At 47.3% G+C, this 19604-nt stretch overlaps 1 long non-coding RNA gene across 1 annotated transcript; it reads left to right on the top strand.

Moving 5' to 3' along the window:
• Positions 1-1359: 1359 nt before the first annotated feature.
• Positions 1360-11578, top strand: LOC309357326. The gene is made up of 3 exons (XR_014163093.1): positions 1360-1904; positions 9023-9054; positions 11484-11578. It is a non-coding gene; the product is annotated as an uncharacterized lncRNA (long non-coding RNA).
• The last annotated feature ends 8026 nt before the right edge of the window (positions 11579-19604 follow it).

Raw genomic sequence — 19604 nt, 5'->3', positions numbered from 1 at the left:
AGACGAAAGCCCATAGGGAAATCTCGGGGACCTTTTTTTAAATGCTGGCGGTGGGGAGCAAAGCCTTTCCCCCCCCTCCGGACTTCAGAAGAGGTCCAGGAAGGCCGGCGGGGGCGAAAGGCTTTGCTCCCCACCGCCAGCATTTTAAAAGCGGTCCGGGATAGCAGGGAAGCGCTTCCCGCTATCCCGGACGGCTTTTGAAGGCAGGCAGGGGGGGGCAAACCCCCGCCCGCCTTGGGAAGAGGTCCTGGACCTCCTGGACCTCTTCCCAAGGCGGGCGGGGGGCAAAAGTCTTTGCCCCCCCTGCCTGCCTAACCGGGGGCTTTTAAATCGCCCCGGGACTGTCCGGGGCGATTTAAAAGCCCCCGGACGGCTTTTGAAGCCTCCCCCCACCGCCCGGCTTCGGGGCATCGTCCCGATGCCGGGCGGCGGGGCAGGAACGCCTCCCCCCGCCGCCCGGCATCGGAACGATGTCCCGAAGCCGGGTGGCGGGGCGGGAAAGCCTCCCCCCGCCGCCCGGCTTCGGGGCATCGTCCCGATGCCAGGCGGCGGGGCAGGAACGCCTCCCCCCAGCCGCCCGGCTTCGGGGCATCGTTCCGATGCCGGGCGGCGGGGCAGGAACGCCTCCCCCCGCCGCCCGGCATCGGAACGATGTCCCGAAGCCGGGCGGCCGGGCGGGAAAGCCTCCCCCAGCCGCCCGGCATCGGAACGATGTCCCGAAGCCCGGCGGCAGGGCGGGAAAGCCTCCCCCCGCCGCCCGGCATCGGAATGATGTCCCGAAGCCCGGTGGCGGGGGCGGGAAAGCCTCCCCCCGCCGCCCGGTATCGGAACGATGTCCCGAAGCCCGGCGGCGGGGCGGGAAAGCCTCCCCCCGCCGCCCGGCATCGGAACGATGTCCCGAAGCCGAGCGGCGGGGCGAGAAAGCCTTTGTCCCCCCCTGCCTGCCTTCCCAGGGGCTTTTAAATTGCCCCGGACAGCGGAGAAGTCCTCCGCTGTCCCGGGCGATTTTAAAATGCCGCCCGCCAGAAGAGGTCGGGGGAAGGCGGTTTCCATAGGAACGCATTAATTGATTTTCAATGCATTCCTATGGAAAACCGTGCGTCGCAAGACGAAAAACTCGCAAGACGAAGAGACTTGCGGAACGAATTAATTTCGTCTTGCGAGGCACCACTGTATCTGTTAATAGCCACTTATTGCTTTACCGGGGCAGCCTGGCCATTCTTTTGTGATGGTTAAAACTTTTAATTCCTGAATCCAGGAATTACCCTATTCATACACAAAAAAATGCCCTTAAGACAGGATTTGTAAGCAAAAAGACAAAAGGGAGCCTTTCCCCATTTCCTTCCTCCTTGCAGAGAAATATATTGAGGTCAATTTGGGGGAGTCATAACGGTTTCAGGATTGCTCTCCCGTATTATTTCGGACATGTGGTTTATATACTTATGTGTGTGTTTGCCTTGTACATTTATGAACGTTTATTGTATATTTCGGACCTTAGAATTCTTTTAACAATACAAAAGGGTGCAATATATAAGGGAAGGTTGCTTGTAGAGGTGTGTATATTAGGCAAAATTACCCACAAAATTAGAAGAAAATAGCACTCGGATGCTGATGAGTTTTCATGAGGACTTGCATACTGATGTGGAAACATGAAGAACTGAATGCATGGCTGGAAGAAACAAGAAACTGGGAGAAACTGGCTGGTGGATCCCCCCCTGTCTTCCACCTTCCTTCTTTCTTGCAGCCATTCTCTACTTCTTACGCTCCTCCCTCCCTTCCTTTCCTAAACCTGCTTTTCGCTGCTCTGTTTGCAATGCCTTCTGGGAAGGCCTCGTTCTTTGAGGTTGTCTGCTTCTACCCTAGGGTACGATACCACTGGGAAGTGAATGGGTTGCTCACGAGAGGTAACCATAGTAACACATCATCAGCTTCTCCACAGCTTCTAATGCCAATTTTGTTTTTCCGCCAGCATTAAGGGAGAACATCTTTCTTTCCTTTTCTACACTCCCCTCTCACCCCCACCCCATTCAACTGCATTGAATACAGGGATATTTTTATGGGTCTGCGAAGCAGTCTTGCTTTCTTCCTCTTAATCTCCTCCGAGGTAAAACTTCTTTTGCTAATACACTGGGGTAATTAACAGGAGACCAACTGTTGGGATCTTAAACCGAGGGAATGTCAGTTTTGATTCTCTTGTTCCGCCTTAATTTGTGGCAGAGGAATGAAACTCAGAATTTGGTAGGAAAGAGATTCTGTGAGGTTAAAAACACGAAAAGGCAGTGCTTTTTTGGGGGGGGGACATACAGGGGTACACATACCCTAAACCTTTTTTGAATCTCTGCACTTTTGTCCTTTTTACTGTATTCAATTTTCCCGATTTGAACTATAAAATGGTGATTTTCTTGAGTCAAATTGAGAGTACCCCTAAACATTTTTTAGAGGAAAAAAGCACTGGGGAAAGGTAAAGGACCCCTGGATGGTTAAATTCAGTCAAAGGTGGCTATGGGGTTGCGGCGCTCATCTCGCTTTCAGGCCGAGGGAGCCGGCATTTGTCCATAGACAGCTTTCCAGGTCATGCGGCCAGCAGGACTAAACCACTTCTGGTGCAATGGAACACTGTTTACCTTCCCGCTGCAGAAGTATCTATTTATCTACTTGCGCTGGCGTGCTTTCAAACTGTTAGGTTGGCAGGAGCTCGGACAGAGCAATGGGAGCTCACCCTGTCGTAGGGATTCGAACTGCCGACCTTCTGATCGGCAAGCCCAAGAGGCTCAGTGGTTTCAACCACAGCGCCACCCGCGTCCCTACGGGAAGTTGCCTTATACTGCATCAGGTCATTAGTCCATCAAGCTCAGGATTAGTGACATTGGCTCAATATTGCCGACACTGACTGGCAGTGGCTCTTCAGAATTTTAGGAAAGGGTCTCTTCCAGCCATACCCGGAGATGCCAAAAATGAACCTGGGATCTTCTGCATGCAAGGGAGATCCTCTACTCTTGCACAATGGCTCGTTTTTCTTTGTATTAACCATTCTTGACATTTGTATGTCTTACTGAGGCTTGCATGTGGAGCACAATGGTTTATGGAAGTGAGTCATGGGCAGGTTCGCACTCCTGTCTCAGCGACGTTAATGCTGGGCTTGGTCATGCAAACAGAACGGAAGTACGCAGAATCCCCAAGGACGTCCTCTACAGGGAACTGGCTTCTGGCACCAGACCCATTGGCAGACCAAGACTACATTACAAAGATGTCTGCAACATGACATGAAGGCTGACATCATCAACCCCGCTGTGTGGGAATCCCTTGCAAGCAACTGCAGTGCCTGGAGACAGATGGTCAGGTTGTGTATCCCTAGCAGGGGCCAGAGGAGGAATGACCACAGAGGAGAGAAAAAATGCCATTTTGCATCCACAGCACAACCAGATGCCTTCATCGGCCCCAGCTGCAACAAAACATCTCTCTCCTATTTCGGTCTCTACAGCCACAGCAGGCGCTGTAACTCTGCAGTGGTTTGACTTCACCCCAAAGGCACACTTCTCCACTGCTGTCTCCTGAGACAGACAGATGCCAACCAACAACAGAGTGCTCAGAGCTTTTTGTACATTTCTCTCAGCAGCCCGTAAGACAAACTGTTAGGTAAGCCAAACATTATTATCCTCACGCTGGAAAAACGAGGGGCTATCTGCTTACCTATACTGTAGCTACCTGCAGCCTAGTAGAGACTCTGGTTGCACAGTCGTACCTTGGAAGCCGTTCCGGAGGTCCATTCGACTTCCAAAACATTTGACAACCGAGGCATGGCTTCCGATTGGCTGCAGGAACTTCCCAGTATGTTTCCAAGCACAATTCAAAGTGTTGGTGCTGATCTTTAAAGCCCTAAACAGCCTCGGTCCAGTATTTCTGAAACACCATCTCTATCCCCATCGTTCTACCTGGACACTGTGGTCCAGCGCTGAGGGCCTTCTGGCGGTTCCCTCATTGTGAGAAGTGAAGCTACAGGGAACCAGGCACAGGGCCTTCTCAGTAATGGCGCCCACCCTGTGGAACACCCACCCAGCAGATGTCAAAGAGAGCAACAACTACCAGACTTTTAGATGACATCTGAAGGCAGCCCTGTTTAGGGAAGCTTTTAATGTTTGATGCATTACAGTATTTTAATATTGTGTTGGAAGCCGCCCAGCCAGACAGGCGGGGTATAAATAAATTATTATTATTATTATTATTATTATTATTATTATTATTATTATACACCAGCGTTCAGCTTCCAAAGGACATTCGCAAACCGGAACACTCACTTCCAGGTTTGCGGCATTTGGGAGCCAAAACATACGAGTGCCTAAGCGTTCGGCTTCCAAGGTACAACTGTATTTGGGCTTCTGTGATGGAGTCCTCTGAGTCAGAGAGTGGCAATGTGGCAACCTTGAGTTGGTAGGGCTGTCAGCATTACAGTATCAGTTCGTGGAAGTGTTTCTGCATGGCCTTCCAGTTCAGTGTCCTCAATCTCATCCCCTGAAGAAGGGAGATCCAATCTCAGGGTCATGGCAATTTGGGGACTTGGACCCTCTGGCAATAAATGTATAGCATCTCCCCATTATAAATGTTAGTACTAAAAGAATCCAGCTTGAGACAGTTTCCCTGCAAGAAGATAAATGGAACTGCTTCATCCTCTTACTTTCCGTACGTGACGTGCCGGGACTTTGCTGCAGCGACTCTGGAGAGAACATGTCTCCATCTCTTAGGTCATGTAGCAGACCCTTTAAGTTATTCCATTTCCTATCGGGGAAAGACCAGAATGTCAATGGAGGAGTTATTTATGTTGGCAAATGCATGTCGGCACACGAACTGCCTGGCTCTTTGGCCCAAATCTTTTATTAATGGGTACATTTGTATTTGCAAATGCCTGTTGAGCACTTCTGTATGGAACCACATCCTTTGCCAATGCATTTTTCAGCGGTTAACTAAGTAATCGATAAGAAGGCTGCACGGAGCAAGCTGAGGCAGATAGGGCCGTTTTCAGAAATTATACCAAAAGCTCCATGAACTTCTTTTACATGGCTTGTGAGCAAGTGGGAACGACTTCTGGGCTGTTCTGGGTGACCAGGAATCCACTTTGTCACTGTTGTTTTTAAATAGCTCGGGGACCGATCCAGTTGGCCACGTACAAAGACTAGGGATGGGTGGATCTGTCAATCGCAGTTTCTCATTTTTCCATTCTTATAGTCAGTTCGCCACATTTCTACATCAGTTTGCTTTATATATATATATATATATAAAAGGCGGCATAAAAGTTTATCAACTTACAGTGGTACCTCAGGTTACAAACTTAATTCGTTCCAGAAGTCCATTTTTAACCCAAAGCATTCTTAACCCGAGGCTCGCATTCCCTACATAGGCCTCCCGCGGCCCCGGAAGCAGATTCTGTTTGTATCCCAAGGCAAAGTTCGCAACCCGGAGCACCTATTTCCAGGTTTGCGGAGTTTGTAACCCGAAGCGTTCATAAGTAGGATGGTTCGTCACCTGAGGTACCACTGTATTTCTTCTAATATACACATGTTCGTATCTAATTTTGCCTAACATATACATTTTTGCAAAGCAATTTCTCCTTTATAAAATGTGTTTTTTATACATTTTCCCCATTAATGTGTGCATTTTAAGGCACCTTTTATTCCAGTATATGCATTTTGGTACATATTATGTGGTACACATTATCTGGAGAAATGCATTGCAAAATTCATAGCAATGCAAATTCTGAAGGATCTTTGTATCATTTCTGGATGCGTGAATTAAGCAGGCTCACCTTTAAAGGTGAACTGAATCAAATTCCTCTCCCCATCCCTAACTGATACCAAAGCTCTGATCTCCCGAAACTTGAGGTCCTTCTTTATTTTTCCATTTATGTACCTGTTCCACCACAGTGACAACATATTCACAACTTAGGCTGTCATCCCCTATACCCACTTCCCTGGTACTGATCTACATGGGATTGAGTAGGGCTTCCTTTTGAGTAGACATGGTTAAGAGTTCATTGTAATAATAATAATAATAATAATAATAATAATAATAATAATAATTTCCCCAGCCACTCTGGGCAGCTCCCAACCGAATATTAGAAACACAGTACAGCGTCTCCACACCCATCCTTCAGCCTGGACACTGAAATCCAGCTCTGAGGGCCTTCTGGCAGTTCCCTCACTGCGAGAAGTGAGGTTACAGGGAACCAGGCAGAGGGCCTTCTTGGTAGTGGCACCCACCCTGTGGAACGCCCTCCCATCAAATGTCAAAGAAATAAACAACTATATGACTTTCAGAGGACATCTGAAGGCAGCCCTGTATAGGGAAATTTTTAATGTCTTATGTCTCTTTTTATATTCTGTTGGAAGCTGCCCAGAGTGGCTGGGGAAACCTAGTCAGATGGGCGGGGTACAAGTAATAAATTATATCATCAACAGTCTCCAGTCACAGCTCCTCAGTGTCCAGCCAGACCCATTCCCCTGCCTGCCCGCCCCCAAACTTTCCCCCCAATGAGGCTGAAAGTTCTCTGCAGACAACCCTCGGCCCAGCATGTACCAAGCCAGGAAGCCGAAAGGAACTGGACTGATTTCAGCAGCTGGCTATGGAGGGCATCTGGCTGTTCCAAGAAGCAGAGTTCTCTGTCCATGGTCCTGGCTTCAGAGCCAGCTGATAATGGAAATATCACCCAAGCAAATATGCAACGGGAGAAGCACAGGGGGCTTCTCCAGATGACCTGCTTAGTGAGGAGTCATCCTGATTTCCGGTCACAAAGGTTATGTGGAGGATGAACATCATCTGGTCTTCACCGGGCATTTGTTCTGATTTGTTTGCAGGGATGTTACATGGCAATAATCACTCGCCCTGATTTGCTTATATGTTTTCCAATTAATCATTCGTTCATCCCATGCTTTTCAGCATATATCCATGTTGCTTTCATAATTGCAAATAACCTGATTTTTTAATTTAAAAAAATGGATGTGTTGCACCATGATGATAGAGCACTTTAATCACTTGGGGGTCCTTCTGGACCCTTTGCTGTCACTTGAGGCTCCGGTGACTTTGGTGGCACAGAGTGCCTTCCATCAGCTTTGGCTGGTGGCCCAGCTACACCCCTGTCTGGACAAGTATAGCCCAATTTCTGTTTCTATGCTCTGGTAACATTTAGGTTAGATGAGGAGATTTCACCCCTCCCATATCCAAGAATCTGCTGATGTGCTCTGCTGATTCTCCAGAGAGGAGGGGGTGGTTTCTGCTCTCTACTTATTCCGCTCCAGCCTCACATCAAAGTGTCAGAGAGAGAGAGACAGAGTGTTAGAGAGAGATCGTGTGTATAGATAAGGTTGCTGCTAAGAGCAGCTGCAGACACACAGTGCAGTTTAGCTTCTCCATTTAGCTCTGTATATAATTTGTATGATAGTTGTAGATAGAATAAAAGTAGTTATTCTACAGAGTCATTCTCTCTATTCTCTCCGAGTCATTTATGCTCTGCTATACTCTGCTATACTCTGCTGTACGACGACTGTCTTCTTGTTGGAGTGAATCCGGTGCTCACAACTCTAAGCTGTGAGTCCACAGCCCTTTGACCTGTTCCTGTGCAGAAGGTGGTCTCTGGAAGTGCTACCCAGCTCGCCTAGCCCAGTCGGGGTTGAATGGATGAGTCCAGTTGGTGACACTGGCTCAAGGGCGATGCTGACAACTGCAACATAGAATCAAAGAATCATAGAATCATAGAGTTGGAAGAGACCACAAGGGCCATCAAGTCCAACCCCCTGCCAAGCAGGAAACACCATCAGAGCACTCCTGACATATGGTTGTCAAGCCTCTGCTTAAAGACCTCCAAAGAAGGAGACTCCACCACACTTCTTGGCAGCAAATTCCACTGTTGAACAGCTTTTACTGTCAGGAAGTTCTTCCTAATGTTTCAGTGGAATCTTCTTTCTTGTAGTTTGGATCCATTGCTCCGTGTCCACTTCTCTGGAGCAGCAGAAAACAACCTTTCTCCCTCCTCTATGTGACATCCTTTTATATATTTGAACATGGCTATCATATCACCCCTTAACCTCCTCTTCTCCAGGCTAAACATGCCCAGCTCCCTTAGCCGTTCCTCATAAGGCATCGTTTCCAGGCCTTTGACCATTTTGGTTGCCCTCCTCTGGACACGTTCCAGTTTGTCAGTGTCCTTCTTGAACTGTGGTGCCCAGAACTGGACACAGTACTCCAGGTGAGGTCTGACCAGAGCAGAATACAGTGGCACTATTACTTCCCTTGATCTAGATGCTATACTCCTAGTTATATGCGGGGCTGCCTCTGAAGAAGGTTCAGAAATTTCAGCTGGTGCAGAATTCAGCGGCCTGGTTGCTCTGCTCTACATCCTTTTCACATGTACCACTGGCAAGCCAGGTGCCTCCCATCTTATATTTGTGCAGCTGGTTCTTCCTGCCTGAGTGTAGAATCTTACATGTGTCCCTATTGAGATTCATTCTGTTAGTTTGGCCCCTGTTCTTCAACCTGAAAAGGTCATATTGAATCCCGATTCTGTCTTCAGTGGAATTGGCTGCCCTTCCCAGTTTAGTGAGTAAATTTGATGAGCATCCCCTCAATTTCTTTGTCCAAGTCACTCATAAAAACGTTGAATAACAACGGGCCCAGGACAGAACCCTGTGGCTTGTCACTTTTTTCCAAGATAACAAGGAACCATTAGTGAGCATTCTTTGGTTTTGGTCAGCCAGCCAGCTACAAATCCACCTAGCGGTTTCCTCATCCAGCCCATACTTTATCAACTTCTCTGCAAGAATATGATGGGGGACTTTGTCAAAAGCCTTACTGAAATCGATATACACTGTGTCCATAGCATTCCCCTGATACAGCAAGCTTGTAACTCTATCAAAGAGAGAAAGAGAGAGAGATTTGTCTGGCATGACTTGTTTTTGAGAAACCCAGGCTGCCTCTTAGTAATCACAACATCCTTTTCTAAGTGCTCACAGAGTGACTGTCTAATCATCTTTTCTAGCACCTTTCCTGGTATCGACGTCAAACTGACCGGTCAGTAGTTCCCTGGGTCTCATATTTTTCCTTGATAGATAGATATATTTCAAATCTTTATTTTCTGAACAGCTCTTGTTTCTAAGTCTGTTGTGCTTTTGACATATAACATTCCGTTTTGTAACTATAAATATATTTAAATTATATCTTTTCCTGATATCATAACTGGCATCGCTTCTTTGCCAACTGCTTGGAAGTTGTGAGGTGCGGGATCAGCCAGCGAAATAGCTGAAAAGGGAACCCCTAATAAATATTCCGGGGTGGGACACAATATTTGCAAGTGGGATCTGCACATGCCCTCTCTTAGGACACTTCATTCCATTTGGTGTTATGTACCGAGTTGAATAGGATCCAAAAGGCAGCAGTCTGATTGGTCCTAGAACAATAGGATTCAGAATGCAGCAGTCTGATTGGTCTTAGAACAATAGGGTCCAGAATGCAGCAGTCTGATTGGTCCACAGGAGCCACCCAATCCAGCTCCAGGTGGAAGTGAATCCGCAACCTGATTGGCCTACAGGTGAATCCAGGAATTAGCCAATCATGTGGGGCCCATTGTGTAAGTAATGTATATAAAGCAGACATTCTGGATAAACTTTCATTCCTCCTCACCACTATGAGCTGAATAATGAGCATGAAATCCACTCTGGACTCTGGGTATATTTCATCCTCCTTCTTGTTTTCCCAATTCCAAGAGTCATTCAGCTTTCCACGATCAGTGAGCATGCTCTGTCTCCGTTGGGCTGTGTCTGAGGTTTGTAGAGACCCCGTCTGCACGGTACGTTTAAAGCACTATCATACCACTTTAAACAGTCCTGGCTTTCCCCAAAGAATCCTGGGAATTGTGGTTTGTGAAGGGAACTGGGAGCTGTTAGGAGGCCCCTCTTCCCTTCCCCGGGCTACAATTCTCAGAGTCGTTTAACAATAAATCCCTCTTCCCAGAGGACTCTGGGAAATGCAGTTCTGTAAGGGGAATAACATCTCTCAACACTCTTGGACTGAGTATAATACGCAGCAGCAATTGATATTTAGAGGAAACCATGGAAGGGTGGAAAGGAAGGCAATGGTTAACATACTGTTTATTATTAATGTGTGAACAATTGTATTGTTAGAAAATTATAAATATTAAAAAAGAAAAGAAATCACACATACACATGACTCTCAACACCCTTTACAAACAACGGCCTGGAAATGATGCCTTATGAGGAACGGCTAAGGGAGCTGGGCATGTTTAGCCTGGAGAAGAGGAGGTTAAGGGGTGATATGATAGCCATGTTCAAATATATAAAAGGATGTCACATAGAGGAGGGAGAAAGGTTGTTTTCTGCTGCTCCAGAGAAGCGGACACGGAGCAATGGATCCAAACTACAAGAAAGAAGATTCCACCTAAACCAGGGGTCTGCAACCCGCGGCTCCGGAGCCGCATGTGGCTCTTTTACACCTTTGCCGCGGCTCCGGGACGGATACTAGCAAGGAGGCGCATTGTGCGCCCCGACACTCCCCACTGTGGCGGGCGCTGTACTGGCTGTGACGTCACCTTCCCGCCCGCTGTCAGATCGCGGCTCCAGAGATATATTTGTTTTAAATGTCGCAATGGTTTTGCGGTTCCCAGAATTTTTTTCCCTTCGGAAACGGGTCCAAGTGGCTCTTTTTGTCTTAAAGGTTGCAGACCCCTGACCTAAACATTAGGAAGAACTTCCTGACAGTAAGAGCTGTTCGACAGTGGAATTTGCTGCCAAGGAGTGTGGTGGAGTCTCCTTCTTTGGAGGTCTTTAAGCAGAGGCTTGACAACCATATATCAGGAGTGCTCTGATGGTGTTTCCTGCTTGGCAGGGGGTTGGACTCGATGGCCCTTGTGCTCTCTTCCAACTCTATGATTCTATTCTATGATTCTATGGTTCCTGGGAGAAAGACGTAACTGTTTTAAAGTGGTATGATACCGCTTCAAATGGAGTAGTGCAGATGGGGACTAAAGTAAGATTTAGTTATGGTGAGAGCAACATCTTGTCCTTAGCCTCAGGCCGCAAAATGTCTTAGGCTGGCCCTGACCATGCTCACTTCCGAGCATCAGACACAGAGGGAACGATAGTCAATTTGACTCTGGGGATTATAGTACTCCAGACTGACCAGCCTCCAATTTTTTTATTTATTTTTAAAAATCAGAATATCTGCACCGGAAATCCAGCTCAGAGACAAACCAATCATGCAAACCATCTGTTTGGTCCAGACAGATAATGCCACTTTCATTGTTCCCATAAGCTGGTAAGCAGCTTTTTTTAACAAGACGAAACCTTTAGGCTGGGAAATTTTGATGTAGGAGGCCTGCATATCCTGTTCCGGCTGGCTAGATGTCGATTTACGCATTATACAGAGCCTGAGACTGCTGAATTATGAAATAAGCCATTTTATATTTTGCGTATGTGCGTTTTCAGGGGCAGTGGGCGGACATGAAGTGTTGTGTTTTTGGGATCAGAACAGATCGGCTTTTACAATACTGGACAGCAAAGAATGACTTGCGCGAATTAGGTCAGTTCAAGGCCACCATTATTTATTTTATTATAGTAACATTTATGAGTGCCCACAAAATATTAGGGCACTGTGCAGCAACATACACAAAAACCCTCCAAAACGATACAGAACAATCATTGAAATGACCAGCTGCTCAAGGGACCTTTTAGACTACGGCACAGCCCATCCTATACTTTTAAAACACATTGAAAGCACATACACCCCACAAGAATCCCGGGAACTGTAGTTTGTTAAGGGTGCTGGAAATTGTAGCTCCGTGACAGGTAAATTACAGTTCCCAGAATTCTTTGGGGGAAGCTATGCAGTTTCAAACGATGGGTGGGTGTAGCATATAAACACATGAAGATGCTCCCAGAAGCACATGCTTAACACAAAATCCAGGAGACAGGCCTGCAGGTGCCTAGTGTTGTCTTCGCCTGCCTCTTGTTGGAAGTGCAACAGCAGGGATCATTCAGTTTGTAACCTAAGGGGTTAAATCTGTTCTCAGTGTTAGTCTATTACCCAAGCCTTGTGTGTCGAGGTGTTGCTTAGCAACCTGCCAAAGTGGCATGATATTTGCTGAGGTAGCATGGGCTCTGATTGGCTGTGTAGTTCTGAGGGAGTTTTGTAGCTCTATGATGCGTTGAATGTCTCTCTGCTATGTACAAGGCCAAAAGGAAGAAAGACAAAGCCTTTCTCCTCAAATTATATAGCTTTTGTTCGGTTTTGCTCAGAAATGTGTTATCAGGATTTTTCTCACTGGACTCTGCCTGCATTATGTAAACTGGGTTTGCTAACATGTTCAAGGGGCATGTTCTGTGTAGGAGAGGCATCCCAGCCAGACGGGCGGTGTATAAATAATAAAATTATTTTCTGAGCAGTTATGTACCGAGACTCTTCATGGCTGCCAAAGGAAGCTCTGGTGGTCCTTTGGCACCTGTGGGCACCATGTTGGGAACCCCTGGGGGAAAAGATGGCAATGTGTTCAAGGTCAACCAGTGAGCTGAACGGCCAAGCAGGCATACCCAAATCTCTCCACTCCCAGCCCAGAATTAGAATAACTACGCCACACTGGCTGTCATCGGTCACCAGCTTTATTGACCGCAGTGCAGGGGTAGTTTTGATGAAGCCCGTTGATTTCTGTGCTGGATGGCGACCTCTCGTTTTCCCTCCACCCATCAGAGATTCCTCTTGTCTATCAGCAGGAAGCAATCCGGTTTTAATTTCCCAGTAGGATTGCGGTGACGAGAGATAATTTTGGAGCCGATAAAGTCCTAAGAATCTACAGGCGTTTCAACAAGGCTTTTCCCTGCCAGGAATCCCAAGCCCTTCCTGTGCCCTTGGCAGGGCGCCAGAGTCCAGGCAGCAAGCCCAGGCCTTCTAACAAAGAGTGGGCAGTTCTTTAGGCATTTAAACTGAGCTTCTTTAGATGCAGGTTTGCACTTCAATCAAAAGGGACGTGGGTGGCGCTGTGGGTTAAACCACAGAGCCTAGGACTTGCCGATCAGAAGGTCGGCGGTTCGAATCCCCGCAACGGGGTGAGCTCCCATTGCTCGGTCCCAACTCCTGCCAACCTAGCAGTTCGAAAGCACGTCAAGTGCAAGTAGATAAATAGGTACCACTCCGGCGGGAAGGTAAACGACGTTTCCGTGCGCTGCTCTGGTTCGCCAGAAGCGGCTGAGTCATGCTGGCCACATGACCCGGAAGCTGTACACAGACTCCCTGGGCCAATAAAGCGAGATGAGAACCGCAACCCCAGAGTCGTCCGCGACTGGACCTAATGGTCAGGGGTCCCTTTACATTTACCTCACAACGCCAGCAGCAATGTAAGGGCAATGTCAGATTCCATAAGTGTGTGCATAAGAAGCTTTCACCAACCTACTGCCTTTCAGATATTTTGGACTACACTTCCCATCAGCCCTCAGCTGAAGGGAGTTGTTGTCCAAAACTTCTAGAGGACAGCAGGTTAGCAATGGCTGGTGTGCAGCTTTGCCTAGGAAGATGCCTTATCTAAATCAAACTATTGCTCTGTTTACTTCAGGATTTTCTTGCTTTCCAGGGGTTTCAGACCAGGATGTGCAATTCTTTCATTCTCTCTCCGTTTCTCATTTTTCCAGGCTTAACCTCAGGCCTCCACATATCTGCATCCCTGTGTGATCAGTATTTTTCAAATGGTCCATAGCTCAGTGGTAGAACACCTGTCTCCCAGGTTCGTTCCCTCACATCTTCAGGTAGGAGTGGGAGAGATTCCTGTGCAAAACCCTGTAGAAACAGTGAGCTAATCATTGGATCATAGAGTAGGAAGGGACCCTGAGGATCATCTAGTCTAACCCCCTGCAATGCAGAAATATGCAGCTGTCCCATACAAGGATCGAACCTGCAACCTTGGCATTATCAGCACCATGCCGTAACCAGCAGAGCTATCCATGCACTGATGGTCTGATTCAGCATAAAGCAAGCTTTGTACAGTATGTCCCCATCACAAAATTTGGACAATTGCAAATTTTGAAAGGTGGCTGCATTTTGGTGTGCATATTGTTTGAGAAAGTGCAGGCGAGGTAGATTCTCATTGAAAGCTGAACCAACCCAATGCATCCTCCATCTCTAGCAGAGGGCGGGAAGAGGGAAAGCAGGGTCAGGAGGAAATGTCAGCTTTGCCAGGCACCTGTTGAAGTATCCAACGACCCTTGGATACGCGAAACTGGAGCAGGTGAACATTTCCTGGCATGGAGATTTTGGAATTGGGGGCTGCTAAAGGCACAGACGCGGTTCTCCGTGTGCTGCGCTGGCTCGCCAGATGCAGCTTGTCACGCTGGCCATGTGACCCAGAAGTGTCTGCGGACAGCACTGCCCCCGGCCTATAGAGTGAGATGAGCGCACAACCCTAGAGTCTGGCAAGACTGGCCCATACGGGCAGGGGTACCTTTACCTTTACTTCAATGTTCAGGGAATAATCCCTTCTGGAACATGAATGCTTGGGATAATTTAGTTCAAATGGTGTTCAAGGGAAATTTCTTCCCATTATGACCCTGGACCTGTTCTATAAGAAGGCAGTCTGAAGACAGGTGGAGCTTAGTTCTTCCAGCATTCTAGCCAATATAAAAAGGAAGCAAGCATAATTAGCACTCAGTTTGCATAGAGACACGCAAGGGACACGGGTGGCGCTGTGGGTTAAACCAAAGAGCCTAGGACCCCTGCGATGGGGTGAGCGCCCGTTGCTCGGTCCCTGCTCCTGCCAACCTAGCAGTTTGAAAGCATGTCAAAGTGCAAGTAGATAAATAGGTACCACTCTGGCGGGAAGGGAAACGATGTTTCCGTGCGCTGCTCTGGTTCACCAGAAGCGGCTTAGTCATGCTGGCCACATGACCTGGAAGCTGTACGCCGGCTCCCTCGGCCTATAGAGCGAGATGAGTGCTGCAGCCCCAGAGACGGCCACGAATGGACCTAATGGTCAGGGGTCCCTTTACCTTAAAGGCACAGAGGGCAGTCGGGAGAATAGGCTAAGCAGGACGAGATGGGCAGAAAGCCTGATGTAATGCGAGGCAGCTTTCAGTGAACTCAGAAGGCTCCATCGCTCCTTGGCCTCTTTCCTATTCCCTTCCACACCCACAGGAAATTGGCGCGTTCTCAGAGCATCTGTTTCTAGCCATGTCTTTGCTTTAGGGACTATCGAAAAATGCTGAGTCTACGGAAGGCCTCACTCTCAGAGCCTCTTTCCAAAGCGCCTTTCATGCTACATTACCCTGCCTTGAAGCTGGTTCCAATAAGGTCCGGAAGGAGGTGTGACGAGGGAGGGGCTTTGCATCACATGGACAACAGCCTGACTTCCAGAGCCCAGATGGAGAGGGCAGGGGCGTCACCTGTCTGAACAGGGAAAGAGCCCTCAATTTAACTGCTGCCTGCTCATCTTGCCAAATAAGTATGTATCTGATGAACATTTCGACGTGGTGAGAAAACCTTGCTTTACTTACAGAATGCCTGCGACCATTAACTCCCAAGCCTGCAGGGAAAGCTCGAGTTGTCGTATAAAGGCCAGTCAAGCACTGGAAAATACATGATTCTGTTACAAAATTCTTGGTGCTTCCCCCCTGTCTCTGCCAAGGGGTAGCAAGATTCCAGTGGGTTCCAGGCACTTACTCTGGGTCTGTGTTCCTTTGGAGAATTGAGACACCATGGAGACAGCCATAGCTTTAAGAAATAGGATTTAGTCACATACCTACACCTGGGTGCATATCTTACAGCATGGTCATTTCAAGAGGGGCTCGTCCTCCATCCTGAAGTCCAAGGCATCTCTCCCAGCCAGTCAACCTGCAGCCAACCTGCCCAAGATGGATCCCAGCCATTTTTCCCCTCCACCTTTTTCTTCTTCCCAGCACACCTTGCTCTAAGGACTCTCTTTTCCTTTCACTTTGAACCCACCCCCATCACTATGGCAACCTCTGTCTACCCAGGCCAAAGATTTCTTTTAGATGGGCTCTCAAATGCCTTTGTCATGTTAACATCTCTATTCTAGGTGAGGCACTAGCTTGGAAAGGACGCTTAACCTGTGCTTTTCCACTGGCCTCCAATCTTCCCTTCAATACTCCAAATAATCAAAATCCTACCATTTATTAATTTCTTGGGTTTAGGGGCCCCCAAATCACCCATCCATCTATTCATTCATTCATTCATTCATTCATTCATTTTTCTTCCAGCCTTCCTTTCTTCATTGTTGCACAGGAAGTCAACCTTATCATAGAATCATAGAACTGCTGAGTTGGAAGGGACCCCAAGGGTCATCTAGTCCAACCCCCTGCAATGCAGGAATCTCAACTAGATCATACATGATAGATGGCCATCCAACCTCTGCCTTAAAACCTCCAATGAAGGAGAATCTCCCACCTCTCATGGGAGGTTCGATGGGCAATTGAACAGAAAGGTTAAGTAGGTGGGTAGTAAAATTGGAGGAGGTAGCAATAGGACTCCAGGGAATACAAAAGAGGACTAAGCTGAATATCAGGGGAAAGCCTCGAAGATGTGTCTTCAGGAACTAAGGCAGGAAGAGGGAACAGCATGGCTGAAAGCTACAGAGACAGGACTGGGAGAGGCAATGACAGATGGCTTTACATGGGTGAAGAAGTGCCAGAAGGGGAGATGAGAAGGGAGATAGTTGGGGTCAAGAGTGTTGAATGAAGGGACTAGAAGTGTGAAGAGGCTGCAGGCAGCAACTGGGAAAAGCCATTGGAGAAGTTTCAAGGGAAGAGATGGAAGTCTTCCCAGTCTTTGGTCACCTTCACCACACCTGGCCCATGCAGTAGTGGAGAAACTCCAGCCCACATGCCCTCATTTGTGGCCTGCAAGGCCACTGTTCAATTGTATGAAGGTATTTGTTTTAATGTATTTTGATTTTCATCGAATATTTGTTTATTTTAAATTATTTAAAGAATTTATGTCCCACCTTTCTCCCAAAGGATAGCTCTCAGCCAGTAGAGCATGAGACTCTTGATCTTAGGGACATGGGTTCAAGCCCCACGTTGGGCAAAAGATTCCTGCCTTGCTGCGGGTTGGACTAGATGACCTTCATGGTCCCTTCCAACTCTAAAATTTGCTTCTAAATTGGGATTCAAGGCAGGATGCAACTTTTTAAAAGACGTCATAATACACCACAAAATAAACACAAGCTAGTTATAAACAGGGCAGCAATGGTACTGAGAGACTGGCATGGAAAGAAGACAGATAATGGATCTCATCATACCTGCTTGCAATGCAGCCACAAATTCTGGAGTGAACTAGAGAACAATCTCCACTGCAACCAGCACTTTTCCATTACTCTCCTGTACAAAATTCCCTCTTTCTCTCAAGCCAGCTCATAATGAAGCATTCCAGCCGCTGCTGTTCGTACTTTACGGGAGGGAACTTGTATCTGAAGGAGCGTCTCCACCCCCATTATTCTACCCAGACACTGAGGTCCAGCTCCGAGGGCCTTCTGGTGGTTCCCTCACTGTGAGAAGTGAGGTTACAGGGAACCAGGCAGAGGGCCTTCTCGGTGGTGGTGCCCTCTCATCAGATGTCAAGGAAATAAACAACTATCTGACTTTTAGAAGACATTTGAAGGCAACCCTATTTAGGGAAGTTTTTAATGTTTGATGCATTACTGTACAGTATTTTGATATTTTGTTGGAAGCCGCCCAGAGTGGCTGGGGAAGCCCAGACAGATGGGTGGGGTATAAATAATTAATTGTTGTTGTTGTTGTTGTTGTTGTTATAACAGCCCCCTCAACCTTTTCCACCAGTAACAGTGGCATCTGGGACACAGCCTTGGTGTGTGAGAGAGCGGTCATTCTGGGTGGGCTTCATTCCCTGCCAAACCGGTTGCAAGAAAAGTTAGGAAGCAATCCTTGTTTTGTAGCATGCGTGGGCCTGAATGTGGAGTCACAGAGGCCAAGTAGCTGGAATCCAGTTTTCTCTTGGAGAGAGGCCCTGCTGATGGACCAAACCCAAATGTAGCCATAGCTATGAAGGACAGTACAAAGAGCATAAACAGCCCTGCTCTCCTAGAAGTCAGGCTCCAACTGAAAGGGCTGAACACACACATTATTTTCCCTCTACTCTCTGCTTCCCACTTTGTGGGAGACAGACACACAATGGGGTTTGTCAGTTAAGTTTCTTTGGTCTACCGTATAGGGGTATCAAGACAAACACAGCAGGGAGGGGGGGAAGCCACAGTATTTATGCACACAAATTGTGACTTTAAAAAAATAGTACCACAAAAGGTCAGAAATAGTTAAAAATGAAGGCTTATTGGAGCTGCCGTCCAGAATATCTGGAGAGCACCTGGTTAAAGGTCGCTGACTTAGATATTCCACAAGTTTTTTATTCAAATGTTTTGATAGCACATCTTGAGGATTCAGGGGGGTGGAAAGAAATATACAAGTTTCTCAGGCCTCAAAAATACTTTTCTTCCCCCATCACTTGAAGTCCAAATTACATGAAGGAAATGGACTTTTAATTATTCATTCTCTTGGCAGGATCTATTAAGAAATAATAAGATCAAATGGAAACTCCAAAGCCTTTAAAAATATCTGCCTGTAATTGATGAAGGCTCTGAGAGGAGAGGTGGAGGAAAAGCAGCTCCGAAATTCAATTACAGATCACAAGTTAATGAGCAGAAAGATGTCCGTTATTCAGCCATGTCAATTAATAAAGTGGGGGCACGGACAATCAACTGCTGTCCGCTTGGCTTTCGATTGAGGAAGGTTCAGTTCAGGGCTGTTGTCAGGACTCCAAGGTATAGACTGTGTATACATAGCCCCATATAGTTGTACCTCAGAAGTCGAACGTAATCCGTTCCAGCAGTCCGTTTGACTTCCAAAATGTTCGGAAACCAAGGAAGCTCCTGCAGCCAATCGGAAGCCACGCTGGACATTTGGGTTCCAAAGAACGTTCGCAAACTGGAACACTCACTTCCGGGTTTGCTGCATCCAGGAGCCAAAACGATACGATACGATACAATAAACTTTATTGTCATTGTCCCATACAGAACAACGAGATTGAAAATCTACATCAGACATTCAGAAACCAACAAGCCTTCTATTCCAGCTATCCCAGCCTGGTTAGCCCCCTAAAAACTCTGATACCCCATAATTAAATACACTATACTCCCATAGAGACTACCTTACACTGTGTTTAAAACCAAAATCGCATTTGAATAGAAACTGTTTCTCAGGCGGCTTGTCTTTATAACCCTGTACCTTCTTCCAGAAGGCAAAAGCTGAAAGAGATCATCTCCAGGGTGTGCACTGTCCTGCACTATCTCTGCAGCTTTCCTATAGCACCTGGAAACATAGATTTGATCCAAGATAGGGAGAGTGCACCCAATTATTCTCTCCGCAGTCTTTACAACCCTGGACAACATTGTTTTTCCCCTGACAGTGCAGCTCCCAAACCACACACAGAGACCATAAGTTAATACACTCAACTCACAAGGCGTTTGGGTTCCAAGGTACGACTGTACGTTTAAAGCACATGACACCTCCTAAAGAATCTGTCAGGGAACTGCCATCGGA

Source organism: Podarcis melisellensis, assembly GCF_964234715.1.
Source record: "Podarcis melisellensis genome assembly, chromosome: 14".
Classification (NCBI taxonomy): Eukaryota; Metazoa; Chordata; class Lepidosauria; order Squamata; family Lacertidae; genus Podarcis; species Podarcis melisellensis.
The sequence above is the reverse complement of the archived record's forward strand: the minus strand, read 5'-3'. Positions and strand labels throughout refer to the sequence as shown.